We start from the raw sequence: 11,514 nt of genomic DNA, 5'->3' as shown, positions 1-11,514 counted from the left end.
CTTCGTTTCTCTCGTATCGCAGCCTCCTCGTGTTCTCCGCATCTCGACGTTCCTCTTGCTCTTTCCCTCTGTTCGACGCCGTGCCCCGTCTCGCTCTTCCGTTTCTCTTCATCCTTCGAACGGCCGTATTGCTGTTCGATTCGTCCGTGAAACCTTGCCTCACCGTCATCTGTTCTCACATCGTTTCTACGATTCTGTCACGACGAATGAAACCTCGAAAAAGAATGTTTGCTCAATGCCTTTGTGCGAATCCCGTTCCCATTCGCATTCCAGTTGTCGCGAGTCTCTCCGACTACTATTTTGCAACTAGCCGTTCTATCTCTTTCGCTCCCTTCTTTCCACCTTTCGTCGATTTATAATCCGGCCGAGAGGTTACACACAGACACAGACGCGCGCGCGGGATACATTGTTCTGTTTGCGCGATTCGAGTATTTTCGCGAAATCGAAAAAGCATCGCGGATAATGGTAGCCGCGTCCCTTTCGTGAAACCCCGTAAACAAAAGATAGGGCGAAAGATTATTTTAATTGGAAGAAAAGTAAGAAAGGGATCGTGAATGAGTGCGCGCCCTTTTTGTAAAAGCGTCAAGTGAAATACTTTCCTTTCACGCGCCTTTTCCGCCGCGTCATTATTAGCTTTATGGTCTGTTTGGGATTCGCGCATTCCCCCGTCCCATTCAGTGTAAAACGATCGGACGCATTGTGTCGAGGGATCGTGTGTAAGGACACGTCAAGTGGTTCCCCACAGAGAGAGAGAAAGAGAGAAGTCCGCCTCCTTTCAGAAAACAGTGCACGGTAGCTTCCATCTCGCATCGTTGAAAAGTGATTTGTTACCTTTACCTGGCCAAAGTAGCGGCCCGTATTGGCAGCCAGAGGCCCCCCTTTTACGAATACGTCGTCCTCGTGTTTCCTTCTTGATTTACTCATCGAAATTCAAATAGGAGGATACATCATTTTCATCGCGTCCAATAAAAGTATCATTAGTGAAATGAATGCTGCCCGATCCGACCTCGATTCGTTCCACTTCTCTGGCCCGATCGTTTACAGCTTAGGTAAGCTAAACCATGATTATTCGATGGTACGATGAAGCTAAAACGTTCCAAGGATCCAAGATGGTCGAGGGTGGGGAAGGGATGAAAGGGGTCGGAAACGAGCGACGAACGAACGATTGGTAATTACGGGGCCGGGAAGAAGGAACGAAATAACGGATAGTGCAGGTCGCATCGTTAATAGCGGCGCTGAGAACGAATTGTATCCTCCCTGTGGTGTATTTTATCGTCCAGCCTTATTGATCCTTATTACAAGATCTTTACCAAGGCCGCGGGCTTAAATCGGTATAATATTTCACCTTTCCGCGCGGTCGTCCTCACTGCAAGGATAATACCCGTCGTCGATGGACCAGGGTGTTCCACGAATTAATCGGGTATCGCATGCCGCGCGGCGAAAGTGTGACCAATTAAGCATCCTTTCATCCGTGATTCCCACGTTCTTCCTGGAATAGACTGCTTCTTTCCGCGTAACCGATGTTTGTCCGTCTGCGATTCATTCGGAATCACCTGTTCTTTCCCTGACACTGTAATGGTAATGAAACTGGTGTAACGTTCAGTTTGATTACCCGAGAATCATTTAATTATCGTTTAATTATCTCAATCAGATTGTTCAGGAGAAGTTACATGTTCTTGCGAAGAAATATCTTATCCTTACACGGTGTTGCACCGATTCTATTCCCATGATTTGGCCGGGAAGCAAAGTTCCACGGCAGTTTTTTTCTCCTGCCGGTTGTCGGCTTTGATTAGCGACGCGATGTGAATGAGCCTTAAAGAAGGAGGATGCCCCGATGGCTGCGCCGCTGAAAGGTGGCTAGCTGGCGGCTGGGATCGGCGAAAGCGGTCAGTGATCGCTGGGCCCTCATGCTCGGGCCCCTCGTTGCTCACGATCCTCTCTCCCACCTTTCTCTTCTTCTGTTGCCCTTCCCTTCCCATCCCCTTCCCCCCTTCTCCGATCTTCTCTTCTCTCTTCTCTTCCATCTCTCCCTTTCCCCGTCCACCATCTTTTTCTCCCCCGTTAGATTCTCCTCCTACCTAGTCGCCACGAACGCCCCACCAAGCCCGCCCCGTGGGCCCTAGTCTCCTTTCAACGGTGCAGGTGACGGGGCATTCTTTTAAATCTAATCAACTACCGAACCCGGGCCCGATGTATACAGGGTGTTACCGAACTGGCCCGACCTGACAGCATCCTTAAAAATAGGATACCGCTCGAATCCTGACAAGGTGTCCACTTATCGAGCCGGCAAGGTGGCCGAGCGTAATTCATGGGCCCGGTTCCTCGCCACTCCGAACACGAACCTGGTGTCTCGTTTGATTTTTCAACGTTCCACGACGACGTAGTTTCTCCGTAACGAAATAAGATTTTCGCCATTGAAAATCTCACGACGAGAGATCGATCGTGCCACGAAGATGTTAAACGTTGAACGAACGAAACGACCGGTCGGTCGCTCGATCTTTCCTCAACGAGACTTCATCGCGATGCGGTTTCGCCGATGGTTTTATGGGGTTTCTTTTGCCCGCCGGGGTGAAACGCGAAACGATTGCTCCTTAGAAGAGAAAATTGCCTCGTAATGCATCAAAGGAGGAAACTGCTAGCTTCTTGCGAACGATCGCGTCGGGTAACGCGTGCTTCGTCGGCCCACCCTGTATACACAACGTATCCAGCGCGGACACACGCGTGCACCGTCGTGCTTCGCGATGACAGCGGACCATCCTGAGCGACATCGTGTTTCTCTAGAAATTACGCAATCACTGCCAGACGCTTAGCTAGCTGGAGCGTTTAGATTCTCCTCTTTTTTCGCCGGTACGTATCCAGCCTGGCTGGCCGCGAAGCGGTCGCTCATTAACCGACGACCGGAGAATCAATCAAACGAGTCCGGATTGTGGCGCACAATGCTACACGAAACTACCGGATTCCGATCGTCGCTTTACCGGTTTGATAAAGACGGATGCGCGCCGATAATTCACCGTGGCCTCCTCGATCCACGTAATTTATTAATTCGGAATGCAACTTTGACAGCCGAGACTGAACGCTCTTGAAGATTGTGTTCGACGATTACAAAGAGACACTGGGAAATTTATAATCTTCCGACGGAGGTTCTAGCCTCGCTCGAAGATCAAGTTGTCCCTTCAGCAGTGGACGTTGTCTCTCCGAGAGTCAGTCGCCGAGGAACGCGCGTCTTTACGCGCGACAACAACGATATAACAGTATTAAGACGATAAAAATTATGAAATTTTCTGCGCGATTTAGCCCTCAGATCTGAATATAACGACGTTTTAATTATCCTTCGAAATCACCATCACTCGAAACGTCCATTTTCTACGAGTAAACCATCAAAGCTTCACGGTATTCGCTTATGCGTTCAATCAGTCTCGCGACCAACCACGCCGATATTTATAGATCGTTGACGTTTACGCGTACTTGTAATGGCAACTGACAGGGGAAAAAAGGTGTACCGACGAAGCCTGATTGCCTGGCTTTAGAGGAAATGATTTTGTAAGTTAAATAAATCTAGACGAGCATTCCTTCCTTTTCCTGCGCCACGTACAGGGATGCTCTCGCAACGTTTAATTAGGTGTCTCGAACGAGATGACGGTGCAAATTAAGTCACTTTCGCGATGCTTTCTCCTTTTTTCTCGCATCGATGAATCTTCTTCCCGTCGTGCGACATAAATTGTAACAAACCATCGTAACCGACAAGATTTTCCCATCCGACGATTATAATTAACGTCAAATCCCTCTGTGTATTTTGCATTCCGCCGACGTGTAATTAAATCGTGTCCCCATCCGCGAGATCTCGCAATTCCACGGTCTTATGAAACGGGTCTAGCCAGTTAGATGCAACGTTCAAGAATCCCAGAACTTGGATGCACTTTCACTCGGGCCCCCAACTTTTCTTCGCGTCTCGAAGCACACCGTGCTTTATCGTTTCGAGAGCGGCGCGAAATCACGAGCAGAGTAACGGGCAAACGATCATCACCTGCCCGCTAGTTTCGCTACTTTCGTCCTAAATTCTTAACGTGTTTGCTTCGTGAATCGTCTCTTCACCGTTTTATTAACCGCTTCAGCGGGCAACAATGGGTCGTAACGATAGCCGTTCGCAGATCCGCGGAATATTTTTCATTTCGACCGCGTGAGAAAGAACGAGAGAAGAGGTAGCCGCGTGATCTTTAGGAACTTGTTCGAGGTTAGGGGAACGTTGAAAGAGAAAAAAAAATGCTATATTCCACGGTGTACAGCGTTTAATGGCAACTTATCATTAACCTAGCTACATGAATGAAGCGGAAGGAGACGAATGACTTTTATGAAAGAGGTTACGGAACCAGCGGGAGGCATCGAGGGTTTCATTACAAAGCACGTTGACTCAATTACCTCGCGTCCTCTTTCCAGTCGAAAGATGAATTCTTCTTCGACCCGATGCTCTCCATTTTTTTCATCTTCATATTTTATGTTGAAAAAATAATTAATATTAATCCGTTGGTTCTTTATAAGTTTCATCTGCAGAAACTCGTTTACAATTGACGGGTCGAAAGTATGTCTTCGACTTGGGATATGGCACCAAGTTCATCGCGTTTTAATGCGCTACGGAGTCTCTCGTTCTTATTGTTTCCTTCTTTGCGCCGAGTATGCTTGCGGTTGTAGCTGCAACGAGCCAACGTTCACGTTTTACGCGAGTCCATAAAGCGTATCCCCTCGAACCGAACAGCAACCCTCAATTTCACTCGGTTCGCGCGTTTATCTTGAGCGTTTAAATTAAACAAATAACGCTTAACAGCTTTGCCCGGTGTAATGGCTGCACCAAAGGGCGAACAAATTGCACGTGGAATGTACATAGTGAAAATTGTTGCATCCTTTTCTGTGGATTTAACGCACGCCCTGGTGGACACTGTTCTTTGAAACGGTCAGAAAACATTTCAGTATTGATGGTTGTGAAAAGATTTTTTTTTTACAAATTGTACTGACGTGGTTTCGTTTTTAACTTTGATTTTGTAGTGGATGATTTTAGGAAATTAGTAGGATTTGTTCAAATTATTGGTTCAACATAGATAATAAAAATTAGAAGGTTCATTAATTTCATGAAATATAAAATCGTCTCAGTTATTTTAACTTCATAACGCATACTTTTGAGGATTAAGTTCTGATCGCAAATAATCCTCATCACTCCTTTCACCGAACGAAACAAATAAAATTATCATATATCTTCAGCTCGTTAAAAGATTTTATATCCAATTACCCATGAAAATACAAGATTAGGTAAGCGATCGGTAGCGCAGATTAAATCAAATCGCGATGCAATCAAATCAAACACCGATGCTTCCTTCCTTAGGTTTAAAAATAAGATCTTAAGTGTATCCGCGAGATAAACAGATATTCTTTTAACGCAGCAAACAAACGAACAAGCTTAAACGGTTATTCAAACAGCATCCTTAATAAACGCGAGAAAACGGCAGATGTTCGAGCCATCTCTTTTCCGATCCCAGCTTTCGACGGCTGTTCGTCAGCCGTCGTTATCGTAAACTTTATTATCGAGCCGATCCAGCAGGATAATCGGCCCGTATCGATAATCGGCGTGGAAAATTTATTGCTATCAGAGGTGCGATCCCGAGAAGTCGTTTTTCGCGTGTAACAGGCGCACGTCCGATCGGTCGATCTCGAACGGTGGCGAAAAAGAGAGATAGAGAGAGGGAAATTTAACTGTCGAGGATTAGAAGAGACACAACGCGATTGAAGGAAGAGAGAAATCGTTGTTGAATCGAGCGTGGAACGGAGAGGAAAGGTGAGAGAAAGGTGGGTGGGGAGAAACAGGTAGGATGAAGTGCGCAGGTGAGAGAGGGCTCGACGAACGAAGAGGATGAAAGAGCTCACACGCGCTTCGGAAGAACGATGAAAGAGAGAAAGGACGATGTGGGACGAGAGCGATCGTCTATAATCGAGTTGACCGTGAAATTTTCATTACACCTTTTCTGAGTTATGCATATAAATAAGGAAGGGAGCGGGTCGGTGTGCCGGGAGCGAAGAACGTGGCAATGCCTTTGTTAGCGGAAGGTTAATGGCGAGGGACCCCCGGCTATCTTACCACGCTGACAGCAGTCTCGTTAACGATTACGATAACTCCACGGCCTCCTCTCTGGGGATGCGTAGTTGGCTGGCGATCGCTCGCAGGCCCAGCGCCAAGGTAGTCCAGAATTCACCGACTGGTCTGCACGTTGTCGAAACCTGCTCGTATCGTGAACTATCCTCGAGAAAATTCTGACCCTCCTGTGCCTTCTTTAACGCGACCGCTTCTTTCTTAAGAAGATCAACGCTAAAATTTATCTGGTTCAATTTGGATGATTGTATGACTCTTCTTTCTTCGCCCAGCTTCAATGTCAATATTCACTTGCATACTCGGATTGTGAGTTTAGAAACATAAACTTGTACCGGTGAACTTGGTTTCCATGCAAATCGATCGCATTTTCCGATTACGCGGGACATCGAGGCGGGAAACTTGCACCAGACTGCAGCTTAACGAGCGGATTTTGGCCGAGGAAAGTTCACCGGAGAGGGCACGGTAACGAATAGAAATTTGGAGGAAGCGGGAAACCACTGCGATTGGAAACAATCGATGGTTATCGTAGCTGGTGTTCGATGAACATTTATAGATTCTCTTGTGATCTTATTAAAATTATTCAGTGGTATTTCTACGTGACTCACGAACGATCGTGAAAATCGTCTGTTGCATAAGTTTCATGCTAGAGTATCTTAATTGCTCGCGATGGCGTTCAGTGCGTTCGATAACTCGTCCTCGGTGCTTCAACCGGCACGGCGGTTACGTTTTACCTCGTTTTTCCTTATTTTCTTGATTTTTTTCTATTCCAGTTTCCTACCTCGATAATTTATCCGTGTATCGTTTAATAGCGTATGAAACTTTGACATCTTGACTGCTTTTAATAAGCACCTTCGAACCAAGGGAAACGAGCGACTGTTAACTTGCCCTGCTGGAAAATAATGTTCAGCCGCCAGTTGAGGAGCTTGTACGGCGAACGAGGCATTTCCGTTTTTCCATCGTTCAGCGAAGACAGATAGAATTTGTCGATGAGGGAAGAGAAGCATGAACGTGTTCCACTCGACTCGACGCGAACCTCTCGACAGTCTTCGCCGTGTAATGAGCTATTTTTAATTCAAGGATTTTCAATCATCATTTTATGGGATGTAACGAGAGTGTAAATTTGCAAACAAGAATTTGTTTATTTTATCGATGCTTTCGTATCTTTCTATCGGTCTATCGCCGATCGATAGCCTATCATCGAGGAAATTTTATTGTTCCACGGGAAAGAAGCAAGGAAGCAAGGAAAGAGAAGAGGGGGCGAAGGTGATCTCGGGTTCAAAGACTGGTCGGTGGGCGAGATACGTATCCCAGCGCGGAGGGCCACCCGAAAATTAACGACCTCGCGAACCGGCTAAGACTCGGTAAACGAAAACTGCCCAATTTCTTCTCAGCCGGTCGTTAAAGGCCCATCCACACGTTGCGATACGAACAGGGGCGAATTTCGTTCCGTCGTTTCGTGATTTTACGAGTTTCAAGCGTGTTCCTCGCCTCGGCGCCACCTTGCCCTATTCGTTATTCAGTAACGAAGAAAATTATGCTCCCTGGCCGCGTACTTACGGATTAAATTATTTCGCGAAACGCACGCGCTACACCGGAGCTTACGGATCAGCTTTCCCGACGACGGTTTATCTTACACGCATTACCGTAACCCCCTGCTCGTTATTCCGTCGCGGAGGAAATTATTAAATTATGAACTGCCCTGCTTACGATGCAAATTTTTTATCATTTCGTCCGTGAAAAACAACCGCGCGAGATTGAAAATCTCCGGATGACTAGGAAAGTCTGAAGGTCTTGTAACGCCTTCGAGTGAGATGTCCGACAATACGCTCGCAATGATCGCCGATCGGGAAGCTAGAAACCGCGATAACGAGACAAATGGTGTAACAATGCCAGTAGTGCCGATCTTACGCGCGAAATCGTACATCTCGAACTCGCCAATCTGTGTTTCGATCGATTTTCTCCTTCACAATAAGGCGACGTTCAAACGATCTTCATATTTATGATATCCTTCGTATTTTTCTTTTTGTTCGCTGTTCGTGAAATTATTTAGACTGATTGCAAAAACCATCTTATTCTGATAACGAAGCTAGAGAAAAGAAGATACCGATTTCTATCAATTATTTATTTATTTATTTAGCTTAAACGGGTGAAACCCTTTTTTACATAGTATGAGTATGAGACATCTGTACTAATATAAACATAAGACGCTCGACAGTCAGCACGAGAATACACATTATTTATATGCCTAGACATTATTGAAGTAGGTAATTATACAATAGTAGCAATTATACAATAATTTAGTCAAAAATTGAGAAAGTAATAACGTTGAAAGTCATTCGTGGAATAGAAATTAACCTTTACATAAGTAGAAGTTACTTTTCTCGTAACGGGTGGTCAGTTGCCAGAGATATGCTCTAATTACTGTGTACGATGATGCGGCCAGAAGGCAGATGAAAAACTGGAAATTATCCTTCGTGCATATATTTTTCATTAGAGAAACGCACGTGCGCGCGCGCGCTCGTAATTATCCCGGGGCGAAAAGAAACAGACGGCGGCAGGCAAGGTGATTAATAAATTTATAGTTTTATTTCGCCACCGGCCGGCCCCGGACCGATCAGATACGCGGCGAGATATCGTTACGCGCTATTGTGCCGCTAGATTAATTCGCGGCAATAAATTCTTCATACCCGCGGCTCGGTTAAGTGATACAAATGAGTTCGATATTCAGTTAAATAATCTGCTAACCGTTTCGGCGAGCCACAAGAGTCCGCCCCTGAATCCAACCAGAACGGTACAGATTGCCTTGAAGAATGGGGCCGTCGTTACGGGACGCGCATTTAACCCTGCTGGTCTTCTCGGCTCTTTATAACCCGAAATGAACATTACGTTTCCACAGATACCATGTTTGCAAATGTTTCTCTTTAATATTCAATCCCTTTAAACGTTCCGTTCATCTTTTTAATATTTCATATTTTTTCAAAATAAATTAGTGCAAAATTTGAAGAAATATTAGGTGAAATATTTGTGAATAATTAGTAATGTTAATGTAGTACTCCATGGAGAATCGCGATGGAGTTTTCTTTACCTTCCTCTTCTCTTTCATCGTACGGGTGCAATATGACGCTCGCCCGCATTATCGATGACTTGAGTTTCTTGTTCGCTTTCGTTTCGCTTTCCGAGCGAACTGCTAACGTTCCGAATTTTATTTACGTTCCTCTGTACCTGGACGACGTCGTTTCGCCAGGCAATTTTCGATTTGCCCGCCGGTCCTCGCATTACCGCCCTTCCAACCTGGTGGTCGAACCTTCCACAGAAGCAGCCTGCCGAGTGTTATTGGACCTTTGCTTGCTTGAAATTGTAAGAGAGTTCTGTTCAATGATTTCGATTGTAGTTACGCCTTTGCACAAAATTTTGAGCCAAGCTTTTGACGTTCCTTCAAGTTTAATCAGTGATTATTTACAAAAAATCAATATGAATGATTAGATGGCGAAATAAGAATTGGGAAGTTTCAAATCCCAGAGGGTAGAGCTAAAGTACCGTGCGTCGTCGACCTTTCGGACGAATTTTTGATATCTATAGGGAAGCATATTAAGAGAAGCGAATTGACAAAGGGACAAATTTTCAAGTCTCTATTTCACTAATTTGGCGAATTAAGACTTGGAAATGTTAAGTCTTAGGGCCCACTGCTTAAGTACCGTGCGTTGCCGACCTTCCGGACGGATCCCTAGAAGGAGCAAGTTAAGGAGGGGAAAAATTTCAAAATTCCTGTTTCATACAATAAAATGAAGAAGCGTTTACGAGTGCATAAGCTTAGGGAAGACGTTCTTCATCGTACCGTATCATCACGGTCGCTTTTTCCACGAAAACCACTCGGCGTGCGAGCCGTGCGAGCGAGCCGGATCACCGCAAACGCGCCGCCTTCCTGTTGGTTTAACCCGATCAACCGCCACCGCGATATCCATGGTATTGCTCGGAGAGACCGGGGCCGGATCACGGACGCGGCACTATGCATGCGTGGGGGCAAGCTCATTTATTTACCGAGGATCAGTATTGGCAGGTTGTAATTTACAAATGCTGGGACCCGTTGGATTTATCGACGCTCCGCTACCCTCTCATTACAACCCTCTGCCCTCCGTCATCTTCTCTTTCGCCCTTCAACCGTTCCCCTCCCGCACCGCCCCTCTGACCCGTCTGCTTCCCTTCGAGCGCCGCGTAGCACAACTCGCCTCCTCCGGGCTCGTTACGTTTTCACCCTCCAATTGCCGCGGCCTTGGGTATAACTCCGTTCGTGATTATCGTCAATTGACCTACACACGATTGAAATACGTAATAAAAGAAGATAAAGAACCCGTACCGCTGCACGTCGGCCCATGGTGTTTTCGAACAACCGTCCGATCGCGAGGAATTCACGAGAACGGGTTGAACGAATTTTTCATAAATTCAAAATCGAAAAAATAGGAAAAATTGTCGATCGCAAAAGAAAATTCGCAATCGAAATATTCTAAGATCTAATCGACTATTCGCTCGTTCCTCGACTCCGGATCCACAAGAGCCACCAGCAGCCGCACACCGAGTCTCCTCTCTTTTCTCTCCTTTTTTTTTCCTTTACTCATCTTACCTCCTCTTTCCTCGTCGCCTCAACAGCCTCGTCCAAGCCACGGCCATCGCGACCTTATCATTGATAATTCCTCGACGAAGAGGCTACGGGAACCTCCGAAGGGTTTGCGTGCCTGCGTTGCGTTCAGATAGCACGGATTATCGGCGTATCCGATAATAGAGGCCGAGAAGGTACTACGAGTAGGTCGATGATCGTGGTTAACTGAAAAGAAGCAAGGCTCTCGCGAACGGATACGAAGCGGAAAAGGCAAGATTCGCCGGATGACGGTCGTCGATCATCGCGGATAGACCGTTCGGCATTGATGACTTTGGTGTCGATATAAGCTCGTAGAATGGAAACAGCAGGAATTTTGAAGCGTTAACGAGGCTAGTGTGGAAGCAATTAAGGGAAACGAGGCGGGAACTGATCCGACTTTGACATACCTACCGTTCAAGTCTCCGAAAATAACCCTTGGAGTATTAGAAACTATTCTTATTAAATTTCTAAAGTTCACCATGGAAATGTTGCATCTGGGTGGCAGAAAAATGAAATGGAAAAGTTGCCGGTGGCAAGAAACCAAAATCGAAAGAAGGATCGTTGCAGACTAACGAGATCTGAACGTTCGTGACCGTGTCGTAAATAGATGGAATATCCTATAAGGCAAAGGCTTTGTTAATGAAGGGCCGAGAGGGCACGGTATTTCGCGACTCGCGTGCGTTTCCATCGCGGCGGAGGAAGATGCCACGAGCAGATTCAACGTGGATGCTGAGCTTCCTTCGCCTTT

General features: G+C 46.1%; 1 protein-coding gene across 2 annotated transcripts in view; it reads left to right on the top strand.

Annotated features, from left to right (window-relative positions):
• LOC114871968 (lysine-specific histone demethylase 1A) overlaps window positions 1–11,514 on the top strand; it is a 90,450-nt gene that overhangs the window by 44,380 nt on the left and 34,556 nt on the right. The gene's annotated exons all lie outside the window — the stretch shown is intronic.

This window comes from Osmia bicornis, chromosome 6 (genome assembly GCF_907164935.1).
Source record: "Osmia bicornis bicornis chromosome 6, iOsmBic2.1, whole genome shotgun sequence".
NCBI lineage: Eukaryota > Metazoa > Arthropoda > Insecta > Hymenoptera > Megachilidae > Osmia > Osmia bicornis.
The sequence above is the reverse complement of the archived record's forward strand: the minus strand, read 5'-3'. Positions and strand labels throughout refer to the sequence as shown.